The following is a 12,473-nucleotide window of genomic DNA, read 5'->3' as shown; positions in this document are numbered from 1 at the left end:
TTCTCCTTCCTCTAATTCTATAGAATGTTCAAATCCTCTTTTTGGGGGAAGTGCTAGGGGAATTTCTTCAAAGACTCTTTCAAGTATCTTTTTAATAAAGGTTGAATATCTACATGAATGGTTTCTCCTTTGGTATTTGATTTATCTAATATCATATATTGTGTAACCTATCTACCTTGGTCATGATTGAGTATTTTTGGCATTTCCTTACAAGAGACCATCTTGGGGGAACCATTTGGTATTCCCTTTAATGTGATTTCTTTCCCTTCATGTTGAAAGAAAAAAATTTAATTGGGACAATCCATTATGAATCATCCAAGGGAGTTTACCCAAGGCATTCCTAGAATGATATCATTTTGAATATTTGTCACATATAAGTTTCTCTTAATTTTGTGCCCCACTATGGTGACCTCTAACTAAGGTACTATCTTTGTACATTTATCAATGGACCCATTTCCAAAAGCCACCTTGAAACCCTTGAATTCTTGTGTTTTAAGTTTCCTCCTTGCTACCAAGTGTTTCCCAATAAAATCTTGTGTGGCTCTGGAATCCATTAATGCAATTATTCTTTGTCCTTTAACTGTCCCCTTGAGTCAGAAGGTCCTATTTTCAGTTTTGTAGGTGATGACGACCACTATCCCAAGTTTTTGTTCTTCAATTTTTTTCTCTTTTCCTTGGGGTATATATCATCTTTGCTTACTTCTTCTATCATGCTCATTTTCCACCTTCTACATTGATGACTAGGTTTCCATGGTTCTTTGCATTTACAACATAGGTTTTTCTAAAATAATTCTTCTTTCTTTTGACATTGATGTTCCCTACTCCATGGTTCTTTGCAGATATAATGAGGCCTTTCTTGGCGATCTCTTCTGGGTCCTTCATTTCTATAGGGAGCCTTGGACCCAAAATTCTTAGGTTCTTCTCTCAAATTATTGGGCTCAATTTTCTTTGCCTTTATGATAGCTTCCTCTAAAATCTAGGGTTTAAGGGATTTAACTTGTGCTTTAAAAAAATCTTTGAGCCCTTCTATAAATAAATGGGCAAGTTGGCTTTGAGATAGATTTGGAACCATTACTAATAGGTCTTGAAAATGATTCGTGAATTCTTCCACTGACCATAATTGTTTGAGGTGAGTGAGCTCTTGGAAGTACCATTCAGGATCTCTTTGATAAAATAGATTATCAACCTTTGAGTAAATTTGCTATAGGTGGTAATTTTCTTGTCCTAAGGTAGTTTTTCCATAGTTCCACCATTTGTGTGCTAGTCCTCTTAAATGAAGTATGGAAAAATTAATAGGGCCTTCTTCCATCATAGAATTGTGATAAATATGTATCTAACTTTTGGATCCACGATTGAACAGTTTCTTCTCCTGAACCATTAAAATATGAGAGTTTCACTTTATTTACTTTCTCCTTAAGTTCTTCATCTACATAATTTTTTTGTTATTTTCCATGATTTTGGTTTTGTAGTAGTCTTCAAAGGAAATATGTTGTCAAATGTTTGGTTCTAAGTTTGCATATAATTATGAAATTTCTTCCATATTATTTGCAATTGTTTCTTCTTCTACAACAGGTTCTCCTTTTTGGGTGATTGAGGGAAAGGTATCTCATGGAGTTGAACTTTGAGATGAAGGTTCATTTTACTCATCATTAGAATGGAAATCCCTTTATGGGTTAGATATTTCACTCTGATAGTTATTTTTGCCTAATTTTTGTACAGCTTCTAGTAATAGTTTATTGGATTTTTCAATTCTTTCATTAATTTGTTCCATGAAGTTCTTTAATTCTTGGGCTAGTTGTTTGGCCATCATTTGTAACTTTAACCAAGGTTCCATAGGATGGAAAGATTATGCTTTGATACCAATGTAATGTCCCTGCTACTTGTGTCTGCAATACCATTTCTTGTACTTAATTTGTCATGTCCATGTGCAATCCCTACTGCATATGATTTGATAGGGATGGCCTGCCGAGTATGAATAAACTTGGAACCAATGCCAATGTGGAGTATGTGGGCATTGCTATGACAGACTTGGGTGTTGTGCAGTACATTGTTGTGGTGTCCTTATCCTCTACGTTTTCTAATTCAAGTTGTTGTTTGGAGTGTATTTGTTTGTGAAGCTCTTGATTGGATATTGCTTAGACAAGTTGAATGTTCCACCTAATATGCCTTTCAATTTATTTTAAACCTTTAATATATATTTCCAAGCGATGTGACCCATGGCCATGTCACTTGGCTTGGGTGACATTAGCTTATATGTTTTACAATTTAAATTTGTGTTTTATCTAATAGGTGTGGATTGGCCTTATAAGTAATAATGTTTACTATTGGGAAAAATTTATTGAATGAGTTTGTAATATCTAAGTTCTCCGATCATTATTTAAAAAATATATTATACAATGATAATGATAAATGGTTGTCAACATATAACAATGCCAATATAATATATGTAATAATCAATTATTATTTTCACTGGTATTTTATAACTCAATTGAGTCCCATTGCAATGTGCTTGATGTTTTAACTACTTTCTCCTTTGATGCACAATAAGGCTTAAATGCACATGCTTAAGTAAATGACCATGAGCGACCTTTTGACATGTCATTTCTTAGATCTTCTAGATCTAATAAGTTTCTTTTAGAATCACTTATGAAGACCCCCATACTCATGGTATAATATTCCTATGAGTTGTCAACTTGGATTTGGTGAATGAGCTCTTTAACCACCCCAAATTCAAATTTGAATTGGTTTTGGTGACTGATTCAACCTTTGGCGAGTGATGTGTGTTTACTCATTTATTTGGATTTGAGTGACTTAAGACCAAATAAATTGAGTAAACAAATTTTGTTTGATAAAGATTTCATCTACCTACTATTGAGCCAATTAATCTACCATGTAGTTTCATTCCTTGTATATGTGATTGATCAAAACCTATTGAAAATTGTCTATCAATTTTGAAATTAATTCTAGTAGTGAGTGAAGCCTCCAATCCGGTGTATGATTTGATCTCATTGCATTTACCACAATTGTGGAGTCCCCTTCAATTTGAAATATTTTCAAGTTTAGTTCCATACATATGGTAGGTCCTAACAATAAGTCCTTAAATTCTACCATCTTATTTGTGTCTATTTCCAACGGATTAGCAAATTTATCAATAGTTTACCCTTTACTATAATACACTAGAAGTATATCCCTAAAAGGGCCATGATTCTTGCAAGAGGTGCCATAAAAGTCAATTTATGTCATCCTAAGTTTGGTGGAGACCAAGTGCAATTCACTTTATCTTCAATATTGGCTTGAGCACCTTTCCGTAACACTTGTGGAGCCTTAAGCCTATACCATATTTTTAGCACTGAATCATCCCATCTAGTATAGTATTTTGATTATACACTTTATGATTATATCCTAGAATTTATTGTTCCAATAATCATTGCCTCAATTTTGTTTAAAAGCAGGGATTTGTCCATCTTCTTATCTTGAAACAATCTCCTATTCCTCTCCTTCCATAGTTCTCAAATCAAGATTAAGGGGGTTTTGATCCATATGTTCCCACACATGATGTCTTTGAAAAGGGAGTTGATTTCATTTGGCAATGTTTAAATCCAACCCAGTCTAGCACACGACCACTACCAACATTCTCATGAAAAGAGACATGTGACTAGTAAGTTGTATGTTGTTGTTGATGAAAGATCAACCCCACAACTCCCAAGAATCACTTGCATGCAAACACCTATCACAAAAAGAGAGAAGCAAAAGCTATGGAGGCCGAAATTGCCAAATCCATAGATGAGACATTCTTGATGAGCAAAAAGATAAATTGCTATTATCAAAAGTGAACTGATCTCAAAGAGATCAATCCTTATAAAAGGAGATCAAAACCCTAACAGGAATCTAACCTAAGTTGCATGATAATAATTAATAAAAGAATTAATTATTATATGCCTAAAGTTTAGCTTAAATAATCTAGAGATAATAAGTGACTTAATAAATAAATCAATATGATTTAATTAATAAGAAAATGTTTTATTACTCTAACACCCCCCCTTAAGATAAACTTAGGGAGTAGATAAAAACATAGAAACTATTGCTAAAATGAAATTGGGTCCCGACAACAAGGCCTAATGAGGTACCCAAGCACAACCAGATCTCTAAAAAGAGGAGAAATAGAGAAAACCACATAGGAAAAACCCTACTAAAAAAGAGATGGAAAGAATGTTCTAGAAGATAGGAGCAAAAGGATGATCATGAAGATTACCACTGAAGCATGAAGCTATAAACACTGCCAAACTGTTGATCTGAAGAACCTCCACTGTATAGAACATGACCAGGTAGAGAAGACTAAGTCTGAAGAGATGATAAATCAAAGATGGAAGGTATCTTCATGGCCTCCAAAAATAGGAATGAAAGAATGTTTATATGGTAAATGATCCATATCACCGAAATGCATAGGTATCCAGCCATTACATCACCTAGTAGATAGGATCAAATAATCCATCAAACCAAGAAAGCAATAGAACCAACATAACCCCCCATGATTTTAAGAGGTAAGACATGAACACTAAATTGAATGCATTATCTCCTGTAGAAAGAAGAACTAGGAGCATTGAGAGTGCAAAAGAAGAACAAACACCTAAATTGGCACGTGTCATCAACACATCAATAGGCTAATGTCATGGAAGGAACACTCACTTGATAAAGGAAGATGGTGAATATGGCCAACATAAAACCCCCCAAGGCACTTTATAATGTAGTGCGAGTACAACAAAACAAAAAGATGTGCAGGATCTCGAAATGCAATAGAGTGACACTTTATCTCGGTATGCTTGCAAAAATACTACAAAAGGATGTCAACAAAGATCCAAAGAGACATAAGGTTGATACAATAGATAGTCTAACCCATGAAAAATATCTAAAACAACAAAATTGATCCCTAGACTTGAAATAACCATGATATCCATCAGAATGCAAAAAAGAAAAAATTGAATGGGATGTGCCCGAAGCAAAATCTAGAAAATAGAATGTCTCAAAATATGTCTCCCAGAGTGCAAAATAGAACATATGACTTTGACTACATAAATAAAAAATCAAACAGCATCAAAAGTCCAAATAAACTGCACCATCACAACGAGCTCAAAATCATCTTTTCAGTGCTTCTTTTAGATCAAAAAATGGACTACATATGAGCAAGTTATGGCAAGTAAACCACATGTAGGTCAAAAAAGCACTAGAAAAGTATAAAAAAAGTTTTATCAAAAAATTCCTTGGGAAGCATGCCAATTCCACACCAAAATATCTCAATTTGTGTGCCCAAAAGATCTCAATTTGTGTGCTCAAAAGACCTCAATTTGTGTGCTCAAAAGATCTCAATTTTTGTTCCAAAAAAATCTCATTTTTTGGTGCCAAAAATCACAAAATTGCCACCTCGGCGAACATGCAAAATATCATTTTTCAAAAAAATATTGATTTGTGCGCCAAAATTCAAAAAATTATTGCCTTAGGAAACGTGCCCAAAACATTTCAAATTTTGAAACCAAAATCTTGATTTGCATGCAAAAATCATAAAACCACCGTATCAAGAAATGTGCAAAAAAAAGAAAATCACCACCTTAGGAAATTTGCCCAATCTAGGAGCAATATTTTTTACCCTCAAATTCTAACTATGTCCAAATTGGACAAATTTTATATGAAAATAAGGGTTTATGGGCACTATGAGCTCAACTGTGATGTCTGTTTGGGCTCAAAGTGCACCAAAAAATGGTGACCCCCTAGATTCAATACAATAAAACTCTAAAAAATGAAACTCTCTAAAAGAAAAAACACATATCTGAAAGCTAAGCCTTCTCATAAACAAAATAGGGGCATGAAGATCTAGAGCTCTGATACCATGTTGTTGTTGATGAAAGATCAACCCCACAACTCCCAAGAATCACTTGCATGCAAACACCTATCACAAAAAGAGAGAAGAAAAAGTTATAGAGGTTGGAATTGCCAAATCTATAGATGAGACATTCTTGATGAGCAAAAAGATAAATTGCTATTATCAAAAGTGAATTAATCTCAAAGAGATCAATCCTTATAAAAGAAGATCAAAACCCTAACAAGAATCTAACCTAGGTTGCATGATAATAATTAATAAAATAATTAATTATTATATGCCTAAAATTTAGCTTAAGTAATCTAGAAATAATAAGTGGCTTAATAATTAAATCAATGTGATTTAATTAATAAGAAAATATGTTATTACTCTAATATGGTCAACCTTCTCCACATCATTTCTTATATATCTTTTACATAGGTGAGTTAAATAATTGATTATAAAAATGTAAAAGTACTATACTTTCTATAGAACATTTTTATTATATTAATTTGGGTAATATTTCTTGGGGGCTCAAAATAGCTACTCTAAGGAGGTTGATACTCTTGATTTTGTGGTTAATAGTTTCCTTTCTAAGACTAACACAAAATGTCTTTATTTATTATTTCCTTTATTATATGATCTTAATGGATTATTGTGTTATTTAATGATAGGATTTGAAAATATTTAAAGTAATAAGCCTTTTTCACATACAAGGCTACATGGGGGTGCTTCAGAGACAAGTGGGTCTATACTTGTATATTTTCAAAATAGGAGATGAGGGTACTTTGGTTAGTCAAACTTTTAATATATAATATAATATTTTACAAAAATATGAAAATATATTAATATCTAGTTTTTAAAACCAAAAATAGTGACAGATTTTGCTATCAAACATCAATTTTGAATATTTAAGTACACCAATTGAAATGTCATAAAATTGTCATATCAAAGTTTAAAATTGATTAGTGATAATATTATGAAACAAGTTAATATAAACACAAAAAATTGAAACAAAAATTAGAAATCTTAATCAAGGTCTTTGGATGTGATGCTTCATTGAGTACAGGGTATTTGGTTACATATCTTAGAGGTATTAGTACAAGTACCATGAATATTGTTGATCATGTGGATATCCTAATGATGTTTGCATGTTTCTTTGATAATGAAAGACATCGCACAATATAAACTAGAAATAAAAAAGACTAATATTATACATTATATTATTCTAAAAGATAAAAATATAAATTTGAAACAATAAAAATAGAATAATCATTCATTTCTTCTTGATTTGAATAAAATAACATATCACTACTAATCATTTGACAAATGTAATTCCAAAAAAAGAGAGTAAAGCACAGGTAGGTTTTACAATGGATGATGGTCACATAAGTGAGCATATGTCCTATTCTTGGTGTAGACACCTAAAATCTTTTAGAAAATAAAGTATTTTTATTTTCTGAAAAATTCCTGATGACATCATCATTAATTAATTAATTAATTAATTAATTTATTTTTATGCCATTAAATCCCTTTATCTTAATTAAAAATATTTAATTAAGGAATCCCTCCCAAAAATGTTTAAATCTTATATAAACATTATTTCCTTATTTATTAATTATTTAATTAATAAATTGACCAAAAAACCTAAAATAAATAAAAAATTTATTTTTTGCCCAAAACTTGGCCAATTTCCTTAAGACCACTAACCTCTTCCAAAATCTTCTAATCCTTCTTTAATTTTGATTAAAGGCTAATCCCATCATTTCCTACACCTAATCCCAACTCAAAATATTTAATTAAGATTAAATATTAATCCTCATGTTTATTAAAAAAGTTTTAATAAATATCTCCTCAACCCAAACCCTTGAAATAAATAAAACTTTATTTATTTCCTAAAAATCTAATTTATCCTCATCCTAAGAAGTTCTAGACTCTTCTAGAAAGTCTTCATCCTCATCCTAGGAAATTCTAGACTATTCTAGAAAGTCTTTATCCTCATCCAAAGTCTAGACTCTTCTAGAAGATGTCTTTAAACCTAATCCTAATCCCCTCCTAACCTTGTCACATTCCCTAAACATGGGTTAAGACTTACTAACCCAAGCCAAAGTTAACAAATATCTCCTCCTTCACCCACCCTCATTAAATGCCATCCACTTGCCTATCCCTAAGCTAATCCTAAACCATCCTAATCCATCCTCTAATCATTTGCACAATCCTAAGCAAGCTTAAAACCCTCCTAATCAAGCCCAAGTCGAAATTGCTCTCATCTCCCTCAAAATATCTCAACCATAAAACTTTATGAAGCCCACTAGGCCATAAATGACTCTTCCAAGCCCTTTTATTGCTCTTACAAGCTATTATGAGGGTCTTTATGAAGATTTTATCCCTTGAGCCTCCTTTGTTGACTCATCCTTCCCCTTTCCTCCATCCTCTCACCCTATGACATGTGTCACTCCCTGATTGGCTGTAAGGAAGCACAATCCATGTGCTCTCCTCTCATGCAATTTGAGCCCTCCATGAGCTTTTCCCCATCCTTGCATCTTAGCCCTCAAACCCTCAAGCCTCTTGCCTATAAATTGGATCCTTCCCCTTTGCAAAATAACACAATCCATGAAGTAAAGTTATAATGCCATTTTAAGAAGCCATTTTACATCAAAACCATACACTCACACCCAAATTCCAACTCCATTTGAAGCCATTTTTGAAGCATAAGCTTGAGCATACATCCTATCTATTTAGACAAAGCCACTCAACAAGAGAGCTTCTTATTGAGAGAGTCCACTAATGGCTCATATTCTCAATTGAGAGCTCATCTTAGTCTATCTTGAAGTTTATGAATTTTGTTTAGTTTGTAGAAGCTTTATTTAAATTTGGTTTCTATTAGCATACTAACATTGCTCATATACACTTGGAACTATGCCAATGTATGCAGATCTCAAAGTAGAATCCAAGTGAGCATAATAGTAATTACTTAAAGCTTTTCCCCAAGATACGTGGCTACTGAACTTGCATTATTAAGTCTATATAATCAAATGACTTAAACATCACATAATAAGGCTTGATTGGTAGGCTTAAAGTGTTAAATAGTCAAAGTTGAGTTACTTTTTGCAAACTTAATTGTTTCCTTATTGTGAGATGTTTGGGCCTCATAACATTAAGGAGAAGTATAAAATTTTATAGTTCAATAATTCTGAGAAACTTTGAACTTACCTATTAATGTTGCTTGTGTTTCTTACATATATCACCTTATGTTTCTATCATATAATATATAATTCACCCATGCATAAGCATACACAAATTAAGCTAGAATAAATACCTAGCATATTACCAAAAGTCACCATAGAGAACTAGCATGTTCACTCATACATAAGCTTGATATACAAAGTGATATTGGTTGTTCGGAACCTTACTATAGAATAAAATATTAGGAAAATACAAGTTGATTGGATCTAAAAATTAGCATCATGTTATGCCATATTCATGTCCTAGAAAAATATGACTTAGTAAACAAGTCTCAAGTCTTACTTTATTAGAGCCTTTTTTAATATATATATGGTATTATATTTGATAATATGGCCCTCAAACTTTAATTGTAAGAAGGAGATTTCCCATATATATAGATATATAATTTTATGTTGGAATACTGATAACATTACTAATCTTGTCTCCTCAATACTATAAATTCTACTATATCGTTTGTTTATGTTACCTTTTTTTATCAAGGTATTTTTGAATAGTGTCTAAGTGCTTCCAATAATAGCATGATGTGTAGTTTGTTAGAAGTTTCTTCCTCACTACTAAGTAATTCTTTCAAGTCAATATTTATTCTTGTAGCTCAATAATCAAACATTAAATAACTTATATTGATATAGAATTCAATGCTTTCGTATTGGCAAAAAGAATATATGTGCGTACTCTACCAAAAAATGGTTATTTGTGTTGTTCATAAAATTATCTTGTATGGACTTTAACAATAGATGGAAAAATGATATCTTTGCTTCTTAACATTCCCAACAAAGGGGGGTTGGATGTTAATTAAATTGGCATTCCTTTAAATTCCTAATGTGTCGTAATTATTTTTCATTCAAGAACTAGGTGCTCCTTCTAAATGCCCATATTACTATTTTGACTGATAACTTGAACTAGATGTTGATAATCCTTTTTAAGCATGTTAGATAATTGGGATATCCAATGAATAAAAAATATAATGTATGACTATAAGCATGTGTGTGAGAATTGGACTAGAATTTTCTTAAATTACAATGGATATTATTAACAATGAAATATACTAAGAAATCATGCCTAAAGTGAAAGGGGCATATCAATTTAAATCTCTACAAACATCTAATCTATATGCACATTGGAGGGTAAGCCCTAGCATACTTTGGGAGGGGCTTGCGTTGCTAAAATACAAGAAAATCACTTACATTGCTTGTCAAAGGACTACAAAAATAAACCAGAAACATATTAAAAGAAGGTTGTAATAAGCTCACATATGGAAAAGTTGAACCATTCAATATATTTAGGAAAGCTAGAGTTAAAATACCTATCATGCTCGACCTCTTCTATAAAATCTTCTTGAATATAAGTAACTTGTCAACTTGCATTTATTAAATGAATGAAGCATACATTGTAGCTACCAATAATAGTAGCATAATATCCCTCTATCAATAGAAGAAATAAGAATCAACACTAGAAAAGAGGTGTTATGAACTTAGAGAAGCCATACATACAAACCCTAATGTGGCTTTGGCTCCAAGAAAGTCTTGTTCTTTAAGAATGTCAATGATGTTATTTAGAAATTCCTTTATTAGAAGTGGAAACACTCTGAGAAGAGGGTGGGGGGAATCAGAGCATAGAAATTATTTTTTCCCTTTTTAAAACTAGATGGTTTGATTACAAAAAAATAGATTATTTATTGCAAATTACTCAATTAACAAAATATATTATTTAGACTAAAACATGAATAATGATCAACTTATAAATACCATGATAGTTTAAAAACTTCAACTTGAAAGGTAAAGTATGAGAGAATTTAAATGAGACTTACAAAGAATACCATAACACACTAATTTGTGTCAAGTGGGAAACCCTAAAAGCCAATTGGTTTTTTCATAGGCAAAAAAAAACTACTCCAATCTTGTAGCTTTTATGATTCATAATGAACACCAACTCTTATAAGATTTTGTAGCTCCAACTACAATTAGGACCAATCCCTTCCTATCATTTTTACAACTTATAGTCTAGATTACATGTAGTTACACAAATACATTTGTAAACTTTGCATTCATATAATTATACATAATCATATGATTTTTCGATGAATCAATACAAGATACAGATTGTATACAAGAAAAAATAAACACACATTCAATACACATTTGTGCATGCACCTTCTCTCTTATTTAGGTATACAAGATATGTCTTTCAATGTTTAAGAATGATTACAACTGTTTCAAAATTTGATATACAACTATTTAATTTTTTGAACCTTTTTTAGAGTAAAGAAGATTTAACAACATTCTATTTGAATTATTTTTTTAGTGTAACTTGTTGGAAACTACAATTGGAACAATTGTTATGTTGTCATTGATGTCAAATCTTACTGGTGAGATAGTTGCTACCTAAGTAGAGTGTCATATCAAGTTGATAGATGAAGAATATTTGAGAAGAGGAGATAGCAAGAGGACCTAGTGGAAAGGTTGAGTTATGTGGAACTATAATGGGCACTTGATCAGTTGGACCTTGACAAGATAATATGTAGTTTAATCATAATACTAAGTGGAGAAGATAGTTGAGTTAAAGCCTAGAAGAGATGATCAATGAAGGATCAAATGCATAGGCTAAACTAAGCTTCAAATTAGAATATTAAGGAACTTATAGTTGAAGTTGAGTTGTGCTAGTGTCGACCAAGTAAACAATAGAAGCTAAGAAAATATAGTGTCGATCAAACACTAGTAAAGACAAAGTATTAGAAAAGTTAGACCAAGTGAAGACAATAAAAGTCGAGAAAGACAATTAGTATTGACCAAGTTATCTAGTGATGACTGAGGTGAGGAACACAATATTGACCAAGTGTCAACATTTTTTATTTTATGAAGAAATTGAGATTCCCAGTCATTATAATTTGAATTCTTGAAAAATGTAAAGCATGTTGAAGATAATTATTGATGAGCTAGAGTATTTAATAATTGAGAAGCTATGTTTGAGCATTTCTAGAAAAGGTGGATAGATTCATTGTATGTGTTGAGTCTAATCATAACCCTAAGATTTGCAGTGATGTTTAAGTGAAAAAGATCAAGGATACCTATTTAAGGAGGCATAAGTATTACCCAAGAGAGGTTAAGAAGACCTAGCAAGGTTGGAGTAGTTATTGATTCTGTTGATTGGCGAACTTGAGCATAAGGCTGAACTTTGAAGAGTTGAGGTAAAGAGTGATTGCTTGAAGGGTTGCCAAGTGAATTAGTAATGGAAATGATAATGGAGGGCAGTCAATGACTCAATTGTTGAATTGAATTGAGATTTGTAATTGCAAAGTGAGTTGTATTTATTAGATCAACCTATTGTTACTTTCTAACCATTGTATCACTTAAAATCATTTAATCAAGGTTGACCTAAT

The sequence above is a fragment of the Cupressus sempervirens genome, chromosome 8 (assembly GCF_028749045.1).
Source record: "Cupressus sempervirens isolate cs-2001-9-10 chromosome 8, ASM2874904v1, whole genome shotgun sequence".
NCBI classification, from domain to species: Eukaryota; Viridiplantae; Streptophyta; class Pinopsida; order Cupressales; family Cupressaceae; genus Cupressus; species Cupressus sempervirens.
Note: the sequence above shows the minus strand (reverse complement) of the source record.